Below are 22099 nucleotides of genomic sequence, written 5' to 3' on the forward strand. Positions count from 1 at the left end.
CACAACCCCCCCCCCCCACCCCCCCACCCCCCACACAAACATAAACTCTGATTTCTAGTTTTTGTAACTAAATAGATACAAAACAGATATAAAAAGAACAAATGGTTAAATTCAAATCAAATTTTATTTTTAAAGCACTTTTCATACACAAGTAGCACAAAGTGATTAACATAATCTGCACACAAAAACAATGTTTGCAAAAACATTTTATTTTGCAAATAAAAAGAATATAAAACAGCAATTAAAAATCCACACCTACTCTTTCTCACACACACACAGACACACACCGATGCAGCAATTTTAAAAAGGGTGTAATGTGTTCCCACCCTCTGGTCCTCGTTAGAACATGTGCCGCTGACTTATTTGACAAAGTTATTGAATATTTTATATTTCAAAACTGTCAGTAGGTCTGCATTGAGTGTTCTAGTGTTAAGGACCAAGTTTCCCTACACCATTCAATGAGATGTGCCACCTCAAGCCTGCAGGCTGTTTCATTGTTGTCAGTGATCAATCCAGCAACTGTTGTGTCGTTTGCAAATTATTACTATTATTATAGTGTTAGATGGGTGGATGGAGTTTTAGACCCAAGTTATGAAGTTTGCTGACCAGTTGTTGTATTGTGACAGTATTAAATGCTGAGCTAAAATCCACAAATCCTTACATTTCTGGTTTCTCAACATGTGTCAAGGCAGTGTGGAGAGTAGGTGATCCTCTGTGGAGTGCTTTTCCTAACAGGTTAACTTATATTTATCAAGATCAGGTGGGATGATTTAATGCAGGATAATACCAGTTGTTCAAAGTACTTCATAATTCACTGTTAGGGTCTGAGGCGCTGCTTGTCAACAGGCCAACCAGGCAAATGCTTGGTGACCCAAGCCAGAAGGGAACCTCCGAGGACCAACCAATTTTAAGTCAAGACAGAGCAGTGACTATGTGGAGCGTTCCCAATGACAGTGACCAACTACTACAGAACTCCCTAAAGGGGCCCCACCTCCACCTCTAGGTCTTGCCGTGAGTAGTGGTGCGTCTTATGTAAACAAACCAGAGAGAGCAGGTTTATAAAAAGTTCTATCTGGCAGTGACAAAAGAAAGATAGAAAAACCAGGAAGAGTAAAGAGACAAAGACAGTGATAAGTAGTGCAGATAATCCAGAAAGTAATTTAACTCAGAGCAGCACAATCTGTCCTCCTGAAGACTACCTGGGTGTCAGGAGGCTGAAAATAACTTGGACAATAACTTGGACAATATCAAATTAAAGCTGTCTAGTTCAGCCTAACTGTAGAGCTAAGAATGTTAAATTATAGAATCCAAAGGCAAGAAATCTGATATGAACTACTAAAGTTAATGGATGAAAGTTATTTTGTGCAAGTGGTGTTTATATTTTATTTTCCATGTTCAGAAGGCTTTATGCTTCTTAAAACTACTTATATATGTGCTGTTTTAGCTGTAAACATAATCCTAAAGGGTCATAATGCAGGTTTCAGCATATAGATTTATCTTCTGTATTAGAACTAAGTTTTCATATTGTCCCTGTTTAATTAAATAAAAATAGTAAATAATGAAGTAGAAGTCTGTACCAGAAGTGAAAGCTGTCAGAGAATATTTAAAAGTTGCAGTTGAAGAATTTTATGTTGTAACAACATTGTCTTTAAAGATAACATTATTAACATGTTATCATAAGTAAACAATATAATAATAAAAGGACAATAAACACTGCTTGGAGGTGCCTCCTGTGAAATTTTGTTTGGGGCCCCAAAGACCCGAGAATCACTCCTGGTTAGTGTTACTGGCTGATGGTCATTTAGATATTTCACAGTTGTTTTTATGGGTAATGGGATGACTATGGAATATTTGATGCAAATCTTAGAAATCCATCTTCTTGGCATAAAGTGTCTCTTTGGAACGAAACATAAGATTTAGCAATTTTCAACATGATCCAAGCTAATTTAGGAGTGGAAAACCAGACTTTTAAGTGCATATAAACATGTTAGTCGGAAATCTATGCTCTCAAAACTAGCCAAACACAGCCAGATGATGCATTTGGAAGGCAAATAATTCCTGCATTCTCTACCTTTAAGTAAAAGCTTATCTATCAAAACATCAAACCAAGGGTTAACCTTTCCTGTAAATATGATACTAAATGTCTGATACTAAGAAACTCTGGCTGTACTGTGGCGCTGTATTTTAACCTGAGATAATTTATGTAGCCATTGTGTGATAGTAATATAAACTGTAGCCTACAAAACCTTCCGTTTGCTGAGTGTGAGCTCCTGAGCATGACTTAATAGCTGACCACACGCAATATTCTCACCTGCAACTAAAGTTCCATGCACAACATTCCTTTTTTGTATCACCCCCTATTTGCATCAGACATGATCACACCTTCTGGCTGGATGACGTCTATGTGTGTGAGCTAACCAAGAATTATCCTCATTACAGAAAGTGAACATTCATTTTATGTGATGAGCCCAATGTATGATTGACATGCCTGGTATCTGGATCCAGGCTTTGCTTTTAGTGAAGTTGTGACATTAAGGGTATACTCTTACAGGGATCAACAAACAACATAACTGTGTGAATGTTTGCAGGTCTGTGTGTACTTGCAGGTACTTGCTTTCACTCAGTTGTGTTTATGTGCTCCCATTTAGCTCCAAAGTGAACAGAACAAAGAGATCACATGGCTCAGACACGGCATTTTGAGGGTACACCTACATCCCAGTGTCACAGCAATAGCCTTCATCTCACCTACAGAAACCACAACAGAGACTGAAGGGGGATGCCTGACTGTAACATGACTAATGGCTCCCGCCTACAGGGGAATTCCTAGCTAAAACCAATTTCATGCTCAGGTGAAGTATTTTTCTAACTACTCTTTTAGAGTTGTCACAGTGTCGCTTGCAAAAGAAGAAAAAAAAAATATTTTACCTTATGACAAAGACAGTGCAGATCCTTATTTTAAATGTTTGTAAAAATGATCAAAAATAGTCAGATAATTACAATCAAGTCAAGTTTATTTATATAGCACATTATCAACAAATTAAAACTAAAATACATCTAAAATAAAATGAAGCAATAAGATTAGACAATATACAATAAAGCAATTAAAACCATTAAAAAGAAATGAAAAACAATTAAAACAACGACAGGGTTCATCACACCATGACCCCTGGTTAGTGTTACAGCTGATAGTCTTTCAGGTATTTCACAGTTGTGAAACTGTTGTGAAAATTGTTTTATTCTTTTTAATTAGGGTCAAATCATTGGCATGCATCAAACAAAGAAAACTTCTAATCAGTGAGGTTAATTGGAGAAAACGGCTTCAATTTGCTAGGGAGCATAAATATTGGGCTCTGGAACAATGGAAGGTCATGCAGTCTGATGAGCCCAGATTTATTTTGTTCCAGAGTGATGGAAGCATCAGGTTAGGAAGAGACGCAGATGAAATGATGCAGTCATCATACCTAGTACCTACTGTACAAGCCTGTGGGGGCAGTCTATGATCTGGGGTTGCTACAGTTGGTCAGGTCTTGTCATGAAGAGGTGAGGACCCAAATGCAGGCAGAATCAGGTAGGAGGCAGAACTGGTGCAGGTAAAGGGTTTATTTACAAACCACAGGACAGGGAACCACACTTAACAGGGAGTTAACCAAATAATGATCTGACCAGGAGTAACTGAAAACCCAGGACTTAAATACACAGACTATACTGACAAATTAAACACAGGTGACATGCATGAGTAATCAAACAAGGTGCACTAAAGAACAGAAACCAAAGAAACACAAAACTAAGCCCTGAACACCAAAAAACCAAGAACAAAAACTAGAAACATGACCAAAACTAAACACAAAGTCAGAACCGAAACCATAAACCGTGACAGGTCTAGGTTCAGCAACATTACGTGCCCAAAGAATGAAGTCAGCTGACTACCTGAATAAACTGAATGAGCAGGTTATTCTATCAATGGATTTATTTTTCTGCGCTGGTGGTATCGGCATATTCCAAGATGACAATGCCAGGATTCATCGGACACAAATTGTAAAAAGGTTGTTCAGAGAGCATGAGACATAATTTTTACACATGGATTGGCCACCACAGAGTCCATACCTGAACCCCATTAAGAATCTTTGGGATGTGCTGGAGAAGACTGCAGAGATTTTATTTGAAAAATAATGCAACACTGGAAGGAAATAAACCTACTGTCTTTGCAGAAGCTTATTGAAGCAATGCCACAGTGAATGGTGCCGCAATCAAAGCTTAAGGTTGTCCCACAAAATGAGCATTAGGTTTTGTTGGTGACCTTGTTTTTTAGGCCAGGCATTTAATTTATCCAGTAGTAATAAAAAAAAAAAAAAATTAAGTAGTTTTGCCACTTCTTTGCTCACTTAATAAATATTCTACAATAAAAACTGTGTATTATGTATATTAGCAGTTCACCAATCTTGTTGTTATACTAAAGACAATTTCCATCTGAAATTTGTATTTATTACTTTCACTCTTGTAAATGAGTTTCATTATCATGTTTATAGTTTTCTGAAAATATAAAAAGTAATAGGAAGCTAAATAGCAGAATGACAGAAAAAAAAACCATATCTTTAGATAATTAGATAAGGTACAGTTACCAAAAAAAATCTTTTAAGTTGCTCATAGAAAATGTAAAAGAAAATATTTTTTTTTAATTAATCATAATTTCAGTCAAATATAAAATTTTAAAAAATGGTGAAAGTGAACTACAAACGTGAACCACTGTGTGCCCTCGTGCAAGGCCCTTAACTCCCAGTAGCTCCCCGGGCACCAGAATGCCAGGCATCCCACTGCTTCTCATGACGACTAGAGCTGCGTTAAAAGCAGAGAATCAAATTCCCTACTGTGATTCATGAAATATATTTAAAAAAAAATGTTTTATTACATTACTGACCAAATAGAAGAACTTTTCCAAAAAAAATGCATAGTAAAGCCAATTAATACTAGCAATCCTCTGCAATCTTTGGACTAATTCTCTGTATTTTTGTCCTTTTAAACCATATTTATAGACAATTTATTTAAAACTATACACACTAACATCTCAAATTTAACATTAAAGGACTAAAATTAAGCAAAACAACTTTTACAGTGTAGCTCTCGACAGGCAGAGCTTTAAATATCTTAAAATATAAGAAAACTCCACTAGGAGGTTAACCCTTATTCATTCATTCATTCATTCATTCATTCATTCATTCATTCATTCACAAGACATCGTCAAAGACAGTACTATCACACAATCATACGCAGGAGAAAGGAGTGGTTGGAAGAGGCTGTAGGGGCCACAGCAGTAACTGTCTGCCAAATGGCAGTTGTGAGTGGTTTTAAACAGTCCTGGTGACGTTAGTTCTGATGCACAGGAGGAGTCATTGAAACACCTCTTGCAAATATGTTTTGGCATAAACATTTTACTTACGTGGCTGTTCACATAGATGAGCCATTGTTTTGGCTTCAATGAAATAAACAAAAAATAATCTGAAATGCACAAACATCATACTGAACTCAAACAGTAATCTGTTCAATAACTTTTTCGTAATCTTTTAATATCAGAGTTTGGCAGGTGTAACAATTGCAATTGCAATTCTAAGTGGGCCATTTCACAAACTCTCAATTATTCATCCATTCATCCATTCATCCATTCATCTAACCGCTTACTAAGGGCATCCAGTACAGTGCAAGCCTCTAATCTGCAGGCCTGAGCAGCTGCTGCCTTGTGGTTGACAGACAGCAGGGCTCTTATTATTGTACACACACGCATTCACTAAAACACACAAAAGAACACACACATATGCACATACACACATGTATACTCCACAGTTCTCTAATGTGGTAGGCCAGCTGCCAGTGGCGTGCCTTCCCCTTCACCAGTGTGACCCAAACGGTGCTGGTGCAATTCTTGGTGCTACTGCTTAACTCACGGGACTTTCCAGTTTTGAGGTGAGACAGAAAAGATGAATGTGAGAAAGCAAGTTTGCATTAGGAGAAAGAAATATGAAATTAATTAATAAACCAGGTAATAGATGAACTTGTCGTTTGTAAGACTTTGAAAAGTTGGCAAAAGAAGTTTTTTCAAGTGAAGTCTTACAGTGGAAAAAAAGAGCTACTATCCTTTTTTACAGCTTTATTTACTGCTTATAGCAATACTTCACGTCAAAGTAAAATTCCTTCTCTACATAAACCTAATGCTGCCATCTGAGTTTATTCATATTTTCTATAGTTCATTTGCCTTTTCTGATTCTAACAAGCAATGTGCACTAGCCAACATAATCCAAGAATGTCCACCAATGTGTTTTATCAAGCTATTCACTTCTACACATTTAGTCTTCATTTAGAAGAGTCCTAAGCAATTTAGCAAAAATTATATGCAAGATCTTACATGGGAATATCCATGTAGAATTAACAGTCCAGCTCCTCTCTGCCCAACCATGGCATGCCTATCCCAGCTTGCAGACAGCACATCTGCTGGTGAGGTCAACAATCTCTTCCCATCGCAGAAACATGAAGATGATGAATGCTTTGGCCACAGAGGTTTTCTGTGTGGTTTCTTCTCTAGAGCTTAGCTTCAGACTTACTCTGTCCATCTCTTTCCCCTTCTCTGATCCCTCAAGTAGTGATCATCATGACTGCCATCTGTTGCAACTATATCCATCTTAGAAATATCAATTTTTTTCACTGTGCTATCACTATACTCTCTCTCTCTCTCTCTCTCTCTCTCTCTCTTTCTCTCTCTCTCTCTCTCTCTCTCTTCTTTTGCTCCTTGTTATTAGAGAAAACTTTGGGCAGGACCAGGCAATTACCTCTACAAAAAACAAATAAACAAACAAAAAACAGTAATATCTGTGCAACATATACAATACAGCAAATCTAGTTTTAACAATACTGGCGACCTGTTCAGGGGGTGCCCTGCCTCGCACCTGCTAAATGTTGGGTTGGATTTCATCTTCCCCACGACCCTTATTGGACGAAGCGATGGATGGATGGATGGATGGATGGATGGATGGATGGATGGTTTTAACAATGACACCAATATGACTTTCGTGCAAAAAGTTATTGACTTAGTATCTATTGAGAGATGTTAATGTATTTCAGACCAATAAACATCAGTTTTTTTTACATGGCTTATTCTTTAGATCCAAGGGGCTAAGATTTATTCATAACTGAATAAAGGTTTCATATATTTTTTTTATTTGTTTAATTTAATTTGAAACTGTAAATATGCCAAATTATGAAACCCTTTATAGGAGAAGCTCAGCAGAGGGTTCTTTGTTTTTCTTCTTCTCCTTCTTCTTTATTTTTAAATGTTTTATCAGTCATAAATCATAATTTTGCCACTGAACTTTCTATTTTATCATCATGGAAACATAATGAGAGGTAGAACACATTCATTCCTTTTTTTTTGTTTGTTTGGTTGTTTCATGGTTTTGAACAAATATTCTTCCATCCATTCAACTGGAGCACATACATTACACTCACACGAAGTACACGCACATTGAGTGTATGCACACATGCCCTCCATGGCCAGCTGCATCTGTTCATAGGAGGTGATGGTGAGATCAAAGCAGTCGTCTTGTCATCCAGCACTAAACTGATCACACACCCTCACACACACACTTGCACAGCTATCCTTATTACCAGGACGAGTCTAAATCAAACCGTAACTCCAACCTTAACTTCAATTCAAAGCGAAGCCCTAACTTCGACCAGAACCCCATAATTTATATTGTGTCTTGTTAGAACCAGGCTTTAGTCCTCATAATCACTACTTGTCCAGGAAGGATAGTGATTGTAACAAAATGGGTCCTAATGCGTTATGAAAACTTCACACACTCACACAAAGTATTCAGGATGTTGTTAATCAGTAGCAATTCCCCTATGATAATTATTTAAATCATAAATTGGTAAAAACATCTCTCTATGTAATATCAATTAGTAGAGCAGATGTATGAACAGCTGTGCATTTTCTTCAGTTTTGTATTCAGTAAATCTTCTTGGCTAAATGACGGAGACCTGCATACTACTTACTTATTTGAGCTGCATTGTTTCAGTAGCTATGTACATGCAAAACAATCGGCTGGTTATCAAACTTCATCTAAACAAAAAAACTTTCCAATTATAGCATGTATATGAGTTGCAAAACAGTACTCTATAGGTGTGTCCCAATTCAGGGTCTGCACACTTCAGAGTGTGCAGACTACGTAGGCTACAGAGTGTCTTCTGGAGTCTACACATTTCGAAGTCTGCTTAAAATTCATGAAATGAGACAACCTACCTAGTCAACAACAATTTCCCATAGCAGGACACTTCAGTGGACATTTAAACCAAAGCAAGGTTGTGTTCTTATAAAACAAATTTAAAGTAGCTCTTAATAAGCAACTCTGGAGTCTGAGTATGTGTTATGCAGCATCAGTGTTCGTCACAAACAGCTGTTGAGACTCAAAGAGGATTGCCTGTTTTAAGATGTATACATGTCCATGTAATTAACCTAAGATGGTGTTTTTTTTATCAGTGCAAATATGAACTAATTTTGATTAAGGTAATCAGAAAAGACTGTTTTCCATCGCCGTCAATTATGCAGAGTTTTAGTGACTAAATGTAAAAAGTCACTAAATGAAGGGGGCAGATTGTTTTCTGTAAATTAACTGACTTTGCTGTTAAAGAGCAAGATATTATATTTTTTAACAATTTATTTTCAAAAACAATCATTTATTTACCCACATGTTGGTTTACATGAAGTTAAACCTTAAAAAAGGGAGTTATAACATGGAAAAAATATTACAATTTGCATTGTGTACATTTTTACTGGTGCAATACAGTTTTACATTTTATTTTATTTTTAACACTTTAAAATTGTACTTTTTTGTACTTTTAATATTTTGTATTCCTTCTGTATTAAAAGCATCTTTTTTAGACTTTTTAAATGTCCTTTACCTTTAAATTATTTGACTGCACTGAAAAAGAAGATGCTTCCCAATCTCGTTGTACACAGTATATTGACAATAAATGCCATTCTAAAGAAGGGAAATCTTAGCTATGTGGATTGATTCATCTTCTTTTGCTGTCATTACTGCTCTGGTTCTCTTTTGATTAACTTGAATATATCAGGATTGTTGTTAGAAAATAGTGTTTAATAAACAGTTTTTTCTTTTTTTCTTTCTTTTTTTTAAGCCAAGAATGACAACATAATGAGGAAACAAATCTGATAACTGTGTTACAGAATAAATTATTAAACATACATGAGTATTGTAAATCAGATTATTTTAAAAGTTCCCAATAAAACCAACACAGACGTGTGTAGGGATATCTGTCCCTAGCAGCAACACACTGTTGTAGTGTCTCCCTTATGTGACAACATTACGGGAACTTGAGGCTTGAGTTACGGTAACTCTTTCTGTGGTTCTGTATTGAGTCACCATTCTTGCACCATTCACAAACTGAGGTCAGAGGTCACATGAGGTCCCGCCTGTTTCATTGGAAGCACCAATAATTCCTTTAGTCACAAGCTTCTTGTGTGGCTCCAGAGATTGGATACAGGGGAAGAAGAGGGAGTTAAGCTGGGAATGGACTGAAAGAAAAAGCTTTATTTAAAAGCTTTATCTTCAGTGTATTTAACATCCACTCATTCGCAGACAGGAGTCGGCTGTAATGACACAATTGTATCCAGATGATCGTGATGGAGGGGAGGATCCCATCAAAGTCTTTTCTCACAAGCTTGTTTACTTGCACTCTGTCCCACTCAAAAACACACAAAAAAGACCCATTAAAAGTCATTGGAGCTCATGACTGAAATAAATATAGTTATTAGGCTATATTATTATCATATGTTGACTAAATACATAATACCATATGACTAAATCAGGATGTCTGAAGACAGTTTCTCAGAGCAAAGATTTTATAATGTACCCATGTGCAATAAACAATCAAAATCCAAAGTATTAATTGAAAAAGAAAATTTAAACTTTTGCAAAAATAATTTGGATACATTACCTGAAATTGTACTTGTAGATTAAAAAATGTGTAATGTTACATCTTTTTTAATGATTAAAAAAGAATGTGTTAACAAAAAAGTAACAGGAGCGTCACTCTTACCTTCTAGATTAGAGTGTGTTTCATACTTCAAGATTGACCGCTATTTATTCTTGAAATCTTGAGGGAAAGAGGAAACTTGTTGAAGAAGTGGCCAGAAACAGTGAAGAAATCTGACAGGAGCAGAATTATGAAACCGCCGAACACAGGGTTCTAGTCTTAAGTTTCTAAGAACTTATCAAATGTTTGAAATGAAAAATATTTTTGTGCTGCATGGTGGTGTGGTGGGTGGCATGGCGGCCTCACAGCAAGAAGGTCGCTGGTTTGAGTCTTTGGGGATTAAAACAGGGGCCTTTCCATGTGGAGTTTGCATGTTCTTCTTGTGTATGCATGGGTTCTCTCCAAATCTTTCTTTATCTTTCTGTTTTACTTTGGACTTGACGAAATATCTCAATGAACACAATGTATAATGCAAACCCATAATGCATGCATTGAAGCCTAACTTCATTTGTTTCAGATTTGCTGATTTCTTCACAAGTATAACATCTTATTTGTGCCATCTGTCGCAAGATATTGAACATGTTGCCATATCCGGAGCAAAGCATCCCAATTAGGAGCTAACTGTCAAGCTTAATTTCCATAAATATATATATATATATATATATATATATATATATATATATATATATATATATATATATATGTCTATGAAGGTTGGTTATGGTTGAAATCAAGGCCTTTCAAAGCCATAGCAACCATACAAGGCAGAGATACTGATGAAAGTGTGTTCACAGCTCTATGTGTTTGAGTGCACATATGGTATCTTAAGAAGGTTTTATTGAGCAGAGTAGAAGTTCAGACTGCGGGGTGAAACGTTGACAACTTGGTCAATATTTCCATTAAGTAAGCGGTTACATCACTTCACACTGGTCTGACATTTAGCTCCCATCAGCGTAATGTGGCTTTACACCTGGAGTACTGCCAAGTAACAGAAACAGACTAATATCTGTGTCTTGGCAACGTAAATGGAATAAAAAAATGCCAATAGTAAATAGTGCAAAAAAAGTTTGATGTTAGTGATAGCGTTGCATTCTTTTCGTGGCAAATATGGACAGTAATAAAATGTCCCTGTACTTATCTGTAATTTCTGTTTCAAAATTTGCTACATATGTAAGAAGTCAAAAGATTGTTTTAACTTAGTTTACTATATAGTTTATGAATATTCTTTTGGGCTTTAATCCACTCTTAGCAGGTATAATATCACAAGTTTAATAAAAGTTTTAATAAAAAATATGATGTTACATTTAACAGAACAGACTTTTTTTAAAAATATGTGTTCATGAATTGAAATGCAAAATATAGAATGAAATAGAAAAGAAAAACTTACATGTCTGGGAATACTGTCAGCGATAGATCTGCATCTTGTCAAAGGCAGCACCTGCATGTTAGAGACCACCATCAGAGGGTAATTTATCGCTTTAATTACAGACAGAAAGAATACAAGAAGGATTGTTTAACCACTTTAATAGGTATGACCTCTGCAGGTCCTCCACAGGGTTCAAAAGGGTCATGTCACTCTTCAGGAAAAGTTCAGAGCGTGGGCATCTAAGTAGTCCGAGTTTTATGGGCTTATCACCTCAACAAAGGCTTAATTTGAAATCAGTGTCCTTTTTTATTTAAATTGTACAGTGAAACTACTACAATATAGGCAAAAACAAAAAATGCTAAACTAATACCATTTAAATTTAATACAACTTAAAAGTGTTATACATTGTTAAAGATAATAAATGGCCTCCTTTGATAAGTACGTAATATTAATATTTTTATACAAAACCACTGGAGTTAAATTACAGTTGTTAGGAAGGCAAGGCAAGACATTTATTCATAAAACTAAAATGAAGGGGTGCTGTTTCGTTAAGAACTGTAGCACTTGTGTGTTCTGTTAACCATGTTTCTGTTAGAAAAAGAAAATCTAAACTGTGAGAAATGAAGTCATTAACTAACAGTGACTTGTTGGACAGAAATCTAACATTAAGTACAGATAGATTTATGAAGTTTACACTGGTCTCTGTTGTATTCTGAGTTATACAAGGTATAGTTAATAGATTAGATCCATTCACCCCACAAACTGACCGTGTTCGATTCCTTATTTTACTAACTAACACAGGAATCCTACTGGGTTCAGGCTTGATCTCAGAACAGCTGTCAGTAGTAGCAAAACTACAGCAAGGACCCTGAACACATCATGGCATGTTATCTTTGTTGTGAATTCTGCTGCTGCTCTGTGAACCTCCTGCACATCCTCCCGTGCCCTGCTCTGCCAAGACAGATAATCTAAGAGGAGGATGAGGAGGGGGAGGAGGGGGAGCCCTGTATTTCTTGGTAGATGGTGGTCGCTGGGGTTCAGACCGGGATAGAGACATCCTTTGAAGACCCTGGGTGATGTGGAGAAGAGGGTCTGGTGAGGGGGGAGAGCTGGGAGTTGATCGCTTCTCTGCTGTGTCCTTCCCTCTTATCTGTACACTCATGTTTGGGTTTGCCATCCCAACAGCATGTGTGCACCAAGATTTGGATGCACACCATCAGGTCTGAATTGCTCCTTACAGTTCCAAAAGATATTGAAATTATCAATGAGCTTTATCCCATGGATGATACATGCGTTTGATAACCATGTGTTCAGGCCAAGAAGTCTACTGAAAAGTTCAATTCCTTTACCCGCTGTAGGAATGGGTCCTGAAATGTAAACATGGTGTGCTCCAAACTGACACAGTCTCTCCAACAGCAGAGAAAAGTCTTTCTTCAGGATCTCAGAGCCAGTTTTCCTCCTCAGAATATCAAAAGACCCTGTGTGGAAAATAATCTTTATACCATCTGGATGTGAAGATGTCATGCTCCGTGGTACGGAGCCCGATTTTCCCAGCTGCCCTGAAGGCATCTTCCCTTCACTTAGGCTTGATTGCTTATGCGCTCCACCTGCCCGGAGCGCTTTATATACCTGCTTGTTTCAACTCTTACCTGCCAGATCGTCTTGGTTCATCCCTGTATGTATCCAGCCTTAATTTCTCTGCCTGTCTGTCGTTGACCCTGTTGCCTGGATTTGGATTTTGCCTCTGCCTGCCCCCTGTCTGGTACTCTGCTTGTGATTGTTTGGATCTCCTGGCTCTCGGACCTCTGGAATTGATTATTGGACCTAGATATCGGATCACGGACTCAACTCTCCTTGCCCCCACGAGGATTCTCTGGACTCCACGCTGTCAGCCTGGTCAGCAGTCCAACCTGTGGGTTATTATCCACCATCTAACCTCTCTTTTGCTCAGCAGCTTCTCCCACACCACGCAACGGATTCCTCCCTGCATTCCCTCAACCCCGATCCCGAGACAATCCTCCTTCACCTGCTGGATCTCGCTCTGCTGGTACATCAGCCCGTACAATTGCGCACTGTCACCTGCTACTCCCTGCCTCCTAACTCCTGTCTCCTATATCCACAGAAGCCAGACCATAGAGAAGATCGGATTGCACATTCTGTCATTTGTGTACAAATAAATGTTTGTAACCCATCCCTGGGATTCTGAGCCTTTTTCTGAGTCCAAACCTGTCAGCTCCATGTCAGAAGACAGAATGGTCGGCAAGATCTCTGTCAGTTCCCTGACTGATGTATCAAAAAGGGTTAGATTTTCCATGTTATAGAGTCCCCAGTCAGAATTGTGTCTATTTGTTTTTGTGTGGAGTTTGATAGCTTCTCTAGTCCTCCTGTTTGTGGAATTTTGGCCTCTCCTCCTGGTCTGGTTAGCCCTGGGCTGAGTTTTAGGGCTATGTCTTGAGTTTTCATAGATCTTGCGTTACATTCATCATCATTCATTTTAATATGAGTCAACACATCATATTTATTATGCAGTGAGACTTCAGGTGGTGGAGTGAGTGCTGGAGCGTTAAATCTCCTGCTGGATTTACCTCTGAGATGAACAACATCAGACCAGGTTCTGGTCAGGGTTGATTACTTTGGTCTGGCACCAACACTGTTCCAGTAGGAGAGATCAGTCTGATGGTCCGGTTTGGGATTTTCCCCAGCTATTCCAGTGTCATTTGAACACATCCAAGGAAGTGTATCAGCCAGGTCTGTAGGTTGAGGCTCCACATCCGACATGCCTTCACCTATGAAGATTTGACTCAATCCATTTGACAATTCAGTAGCTTGTACTGAAGCTACAATAGTCAATAAATTCTTCATTCACATGAATGTCTTGCAGTGTTTCAATCCTCTTCTCCAGCTGCGTTATCCTCAAAGTAAGTTGCTCACACTCAGTGCAGCTCACTGATACTGCAGGGTTAAGAGACATTCCACTAGTTCTCCGATGGCAGTCAACTAAATTTATCAAAAAATATATCCGTTCCAGTGATTTATAAGTGACCAGGAGTCCTTGTTCCTAAATTTCTTGCTGGTAAAGATAAGAAAAAAGAAGAAAAATGCAAGCAGAAAGGAGAGCAATGCAGGGAGTGAATTAGAATATAATTTTGACAAAATAAAGTGGATAGAAATTTGCAAAACATTTCTTACTCATGAAGTTAAAACATCTATCACTGAATCACAAAATCTACAAGCAAAACTACAGTTAGGTGCCGGCAGATGAGGAATTCACAAAGCGGTCATTACAATTTAATATTTAAATGGTATTAAAGCCTGTTCTAATTCTTTCTGAATTACTTTCCCACAGTATTTTTTTTAGATTTCCAAATTATTCCGAAACTATCCAGAAACCACAGTAACATCAACCAGATTCACCCAGCAAAATTTCTTAGCAGAAAAACATCACTGGTTTAAACCCCTGCATGGCCATATGTCTATGGTCAGATTGAACATGCATGAGTATCTGTTTATGTGGTCTGTAAGTATATTTGCATATAAACAGGAAACACATACATGAAAATGGTGTTTTTGTGTTTTGTAACTGTTGTGCTCATTTGTATTACATTTATATAAAAAAAAGGTAAGTATGTGTTTATGTTTGTGTGTGTTGTTGCGTGTGTGTGTGTGTGTGTGATGATGCTGCGGGTGAGCGGGGTGGGGCAAAAGACCCTAATGTGGTTGCTATGAACACATGGCGACAGGGGCACGAGATTCCAACACTAAGAATGTCTGGGAATCTTCTTAGTGTGTGCATGCCTGTGTGTTTGTGTGTTTATTTGCATACAGCATAAATTTCAATGGGCTGACATGGCCAAACTGATCATTATGTTTTTGTGTATCATGATGGCCTGGGAATCTTTATATATATATATATATATATATATATATATGTGTGTGTGTGTGTGTGTGTGTGTGTGTGTGTGTGTGTGTGTGTGTGTGTGTGTGTGTGTGTGTGTATTAGTGCTGGGCAACGATTAAAATGTTTAATCACGATTAATCGCATGACATGTTGTGATTAATTGCAATTAGTCGCATTATTACTCACAAAATGTCTTTTTTCTTTAAAAGAAGGCCTATGGCAATGTAAAGAAAATGCACTAAATTTTAGTTTAAAAGCACTAAATCAGGGGTCTCCAACCTGCAACTCTGGAGCCGCAAGTGGCTCTCTGGACCTGTACTGCCTGGATTGATTACAAGAAAGCCTATGACTCAATGCTACACACATGGATCATGGAATGCTTGGAGATGTATAAAATCAACAGGACTCTAAGAGCCTTCATTGCAAACTCAGTGCGGCAGTGGAAGACCACCCTTGAGGCCAATTGCACAAGTGTCCATCAAATGTGGCACATACCAAGGAGATGCCCTGTTCCCTGTGCTGTTCTGCATAGGTCTGAACCCCCTCAGCCAAATAATCACCAAGACTGGCTATGGATACCGACTCAGGAATGGGTCCACCATCAGTCACCTCCTCTACATGGATGATATCAAGCTGTACACCAAGAGCGAGTAAGACATTGACTCACTGATCCACACAACCAGGATCTACAGCAATGACATTGGAATGTCATTCGGACTTGAGAAGTGTGGGCGGAAGGTGACAAAGAGAGGGAAGGTAGTCCATACAGAAGGGGTCTCACTCCCAGATGGCAGAATAGCAGACATTGAGGACAGCTACAAGTACCTTGGAATCCCACAAGCAAATGGCAACCTCGAACAGGCCACAAGAAAAGCAGCCACAGCCAAATACCTCCAACAAGTAAGGCAAGTCGTAAGGAGTCAGCTCAATGGCAAGAACAAGGTCTGGGCAATTAACAGCTATGCCCTGCCGGTCATCAGATACCCTGCGGGAATAATAAGCTGGCTGAAGGAAGAGATTCAGACCACAGATGTGAAAACACGTAAGCTCCTGACCATGCATGGAGGGTTCCACCCCAAATCCAGCACCCTGAGACTGTACACTAAGCGCAAGGAAGGAGGCAGAGGACTAGTGAGTGTCAGAACCACTATCCAGGATGAAACATCCAACATCTTTGAATACATCAGGAAGATGGCCTCAACAGACAAAGTGCTCGGTGAATGTCAATCAAGCAAAGTAATCCCTTGGTCATCGAACCAGGTTTTGGTTTTTTTTGCAGGTTCCAAGTCCTGCTGGAAAATAAAGTCAGCATCTCCTAAAACCTTTTCTGCTGAAGGAAGCATGAAGCGCTCTAAAATCTCCTGGTGGGCAGCTGAGTTGACTCTGGACTTAAAAAGCACGGTGGACCAACACTGGCAGGTGACATGGCTCCCCAAATCAACGCAGACTGTGGAAACTTCACACTACACTTTAAGTGTATTGGATTGTGTGCCATATGTTTGTGTGTGTGTGTGTGTGTGTGTGTGTGTGTGTGTGTGTGTGTGTGTGTGTGTGTGTGTGCGTGTGTGCGTGCATACAGTACTAGACTATTATATTACTCTTTTTGTCTTTATGGTTTTGCAGTTTTTAGATAATTTACTTGGTGGTTAGGACTACTTCGTTTTTCAAGTTTCAGAAATCAGATGTCTTAACCTGAGATTTTTTTGTGATTTGTTTACAAATGCACCAGTGCACTTGCATGTGTGAGCTTTGTTTTCCAGACATTTTATGTAATCAGAGACTACTCAACACTATACACCTCATAGCGTTATGAGACTACTTTTTCTGACAGCTCATAAAGAGAATGAATGATTATCATAACTGAATAGTGATTCAAGAGACTTCCTTTGAAGTTGGAAACTGAAACTATATTTGAATGAATAGGTAAATTAGTGAAATACATCTCTCTGGTTTTAGTCTCTTCCTGCTCATCTAGTTATAGCTTACCTGTGCATTATATTAATCTATCACACGACTGTCTCATGGGACAGAAGCGAGCTAGATAGATGATAGGAGACCTCCACAAAGCACTTTCATAAATATCTGGGTGTCTAAGCTTGACTAAGTATGAGGTAAAAAAGCAACGGAAACTACGAATGAGAGCAGAGCTTTAACAACACACTCCAGCTTGTTGAAGCCAAGCTCATAGTTAGTAGGACTTATATATCTTTTCCAAAATAACTTTGTTAAGTGTCGTGGTATCATATATCTGTTTCACAACACACAGCTCTGTAAATTGTGGCTATGACACATGTCGAGGTTCTCCATGCAGTCCTGTGGTGGTTCCCCGAGTGGTTCCTTGAGTGGTTCTCGTGGTGTTTCCTCTCGGAGCAGCTGCACAGAATCATGGCCAGTCCGCTGCTGACTTGATTGTTCTGCTTCCAGAAGTCAACCAGCCCAGGCAAGCAGAATGCAGCTTTTCCAGAGATCTCGGACTTTCGGGATAAAACATTGTTGCTAACAGGCAGCCCCAGCAGGCAGGCAGCGGTCACCACAGCTGGGAGGGAAACACCCTCTTTGTGGCTTCCCTCATATAACAAATATTAAAGACCTGGCCTTACTCTTTAGCCATTTCTGCTTCCTTTTATTTCCCTGCCATTTTGTGGTGTAAATAAATTAAATAAAAAAAATCAATATAACTGGGTACTTCATTATTCCTGGTTAATATCGAAGTCTTGCAAAATCCAAAAATGCAACAGAAATGTTAAAACATCTACATCTGTTTAAACACATGCAGTAGTTTATTTTCACTCATTTCCCCATCATTCCCAACAGTCAACACAGGAGATTTCAATGACTGAAAGATTTGCAGTTGTCATTAGAGAGTTTTCTATTAGTCACTACCTAAAGCTTTCTTGTCCATGATGCAGGTTTTGTCTATTTTGTTCCTCATTTTGTATTTTACAAGGCTACTGGTTAAGGAACTGTGTGTTTAAAGACAAGCAGTAAGCATGATAATTTACAACAAAGACAAAGGAGGTTTTTGCATGAATGATGGCCTGAATCTCAACTGAAGACACTTTATCAACTGTTGCATAAATTTAAATTGTAGCCTTTTGACAACTTAACAAATACCCATGTGTAGCACTCTAAACCCAGTTTAAGTTCTGACTGAGGAATTATGTGACTCATAAAGCGTTTGCGTGCAGTACCTCCCACCTTCTCTTTATCCCTGCAAGAAAAACATATTAAATACAAAAGTGGGCCATTGTGCACTTTCACACTGAGGTGCATAAAAGAGGAATAAAAAAATGAAAAAGAAAGAAAAACAACTGTCACTATCGGTTTAAGAGGCTGCTATTCTGAAGGTGGGGAAGACAAAAAGGTGTGAAGGGTCCCCTGAGCCTCATCCATGTATTCTGTCACTTTCAGTTCCTTAACTTTGCTGGTAACTCCTTGTGTGTAATCGAGACTTTAAATAAATAGTCAAAGTCTGCGAGAAAATTATAGCAAAAAAACAAAGACAACAAAGATGAGGACAGTGCACAAAGATTGCACTTTTTTTCTTGGTTTTTAAGAAAGTAGAGGTGAGCTGGTGGGATAAGTGGGGGGTGGCTGAAATCACTACAATTTGAAAGTCAAGCTCATTTTCTCCTTTTGTACAGGAAGACATCTGGAGAGCAGGTGTTACAGCCAGCTGTGGCACAGAGAGGAGAAACTTTAAGAGGATAGGAAACTACACTCTCTACAGGTCATGGAGAAGTATTACAGTTATTACACTTTCATGTTGAAGAATTTCAATAGATCAGTGTTTTTTCACTGCCCAGCAAACACACCTGATTCAGATTAACTGAACTGCTTGTCAAGTTCCTTGCAAGCCTGCTAATGAGCTATTTATTAAAGTCAGGTATGTTAAAGTATGGAAACCTCTAAAACATGCAGGGCAGTGGTCCCCGAGGACCAGAATTGAAAAACACTGGAATAGATCAAGACATGTCCAGACATGGACCATGCAGTCGAAGTACTGATTGCCTCCTTCTAATGTGTAAGTTGGGTGTCTATAGCCTTCAAAGCATTCAATAAAGGTTAAAAACTGAGCATTTCAACTCAGTTAACTCATTTCTGCCTTGTACCTTTATTGATAGTGTGGTGTGGATTTGCTTTAGTTTGCCACACAGTTGATGTCAGGACTGTGTAAGTGATTTAATGCCAGTATTTTCACCCAAAAAGGAAGGAAACAAACATAAAACAGACTGCAATGGTGTGTAACACAAGTAAACATTTTTTTTATAGTTTCATTACAATAATTAGCTGAATTTTACACACTGTGGTCTTCCTGCCACACTTAATAAAAAAAAACACACAACTGGATAATCAAGTTAGGTTATATTATATTAATGTTCTTCATGCCCATTTTGTTCCCATTAACATCCCTTTTTGTCTCATAGCATTTTCCTAGCAGCAATTTTCCAACTAAATGTTTTATAATGTCAACATTAAATGATAAATAAATACATCTCAGCATGAAAGGGTGAGAGTGGAGAGGAAACACTCCCTTTTAACAGGAAAACACTTCCAGCAGAACCAGTGTCAGGGAGTGTTGTTTTCTGTTTTCAAATATGAAATTGGTGTTTTGCCTTAGATAGCCATGCCACAACAAAGTGATCACAGATAAAATAGGATAAGGGTGTGCAGAATTCAAGCATTAAATAAAATGTCCCTCAGGCTCTATTAAGCAGTTAGCCATTAGACATATTCTTCTTCAAAGTTCAACCATTTCTTCATGAGGAGCCATTTAATTTGTCTGTCACAGTCAAACACTTGGTGACACAATTTCTTTAGCATTTATGTGTTCATGTGTCATAAAGACAAGTTCAAGCAGTGTAGTCTAATTACTGCATTTAATTAGGGGTTTGTGATAGTGGTTTTGGTTAAGACACACCCCAAATCTAGCTCCTTCTTTTTTTATTTATTTTTTTTTATTTCCATATATGGACATTTATAGAGACCAAGACATAAAACAAGTTTGGAGAAGCTAAAAACTCTTTTGTTTTCATTTTCTTATGTTCTGAACTTTGGCAGCTTTTCACACTGTGGTGCCCAAAGGCTAATTCAGCATCCATCTTGCATCCTGTCTCTTCTCTGAGCTCCCTCCAGCCAGTAAAGTCAACCCAATGTAGACACCTGTCTTTCCTCTTGCTTTCTCACTCTGTTGTTTTTTTTTTTTTTTTTGTTTTGTTTTGTTTTGTTTTCCTTGCCTAATTCAATAATTTACTCTTGTTTTTCTTTGCTGAATCGGCCATGGTGCACTTTCAAAACGGCCAACATATTGATATCCAGTTACTGGCATTTGACGTGGTGCCGTATCTCAAAACACAACTGTAATGTGAATTAACGTAAATGTCGGTGTGTTATCAAAATGAGTCAGAAGCATGGAATTTTAAGGTCAGAAAGTTATTTAGCATTGCTTTAAAATCTTATTAGAATTGTGCAAACTCCATTTCTGCCTTGTAGACTGTACCTCCAGTTATGTTTGCACATGTTTTTATATCGTAACACCTGTTTACAATTTCCCTGGTAATATTAGAGATGGGTTATATGGCTCTTTAAAGGGAGCTGGATATTGAGGAGTTGTTTATGTCAAAGAGCCATTCAAAATAATGGCTTGTTTTTCTTTTCTTACGTTTATTTTTTAGAATTTAATCAAGGGTAACTCATTTTTATCAAGGAATAAATCACCTGTAGCAATTATAATGTATCAGTTTTGTATCAGAATAAGTCAAACTTACACACCCCACCAACTGTGTTGGTGGGAATTTTTCAGAAATATTAGTTATAATTTCATTTGGCTTTTGTTTTTATTGTAACCATTTCATAAGGTGGCTACATATCAATTCAGTTCTCATCTTTCATTTAGAAGAACCATTTAGAGCAGAGGTCCCCAACCCTGGTCCTCAAGGCCCACTATCCTGCAGGTCTTAGATGTCTCCCTGTTGCAACCCACCTGATTCAAATTAAATGGCTCTCTGACAAGCTCTGCACAAGTCTGCTAACGAGCCATTAATTTGAATCAGGTGTGTTGCAACAGGGAGACATCTAAGACCTGCAGGATAGTGGGCCTTGAGGACCAGGGTTGGGGACCTCTGATTTAGAGAACTGATTCGTTCATGAGCATCATGTCTCTAGGTAATATCTAACAAATTAGGGTTGGATCAAGACTTGCATTGTATACTGTAGGGAATGTTAAAAGGGTCTTTATTCAGGGGGAGCCCTATTTTGGGACATGCACCGTGACTTCGCAAGTCAGATGCATGCGTATGCGCAGTCAAACACATGGTTACTACCAAAAAAAAAAAAAAAAAGCTCTACTACTAATGTATGCAGCTTTATTAATTATAAACAGAGACATAAATTTCTTTAACTTTCATATAGTGGCACTGACTTTGCTCAGCATTGACAACAAAAAGCTATGACATATATTCACATATGTATTATGTGGTAACCAGGCAGTAAAAAGATAAATATGTGCTGTAAAAATAATTTATGAAATCCACTTTGTTTACTTTGTTTGTAGCAAAGTTATGTTACAACTAGTTGTCCTTATATGTTAAGAAAAATCCAATGGAAACTTTTGCATTTTACAGACTACAACCTGAAAGAAATACATAGAAAATGATGCCTTATTTGTTAACTTTTTGTTATTTTTATCAATTTTGCCCTGAAAGATGCACGCATTTGTTGTTTCGGTATGGCCTCTTTCCACCGGCAAACACTTTTCTCTATTTAAACAGCAAACTCCTCCTCCTCTGCTTGTC

The sequence above is a fragment of the Melanotaenia boesemani genome, chromosome 12 (assembly GCF_017639745.1).
Source record: "Melanotaenia boesemani isolate fMelBoe1 chromosome 12, fMelBoe1.pri, whole genome shotgun sequence".
NCBI classification, from domain to species: Eukaryota; Metazoa; Chordata; class Actinopteri; order Atheriniformes; family Melanotaeniidae; genus Melanotaenia; species Melanotaenia boesemani.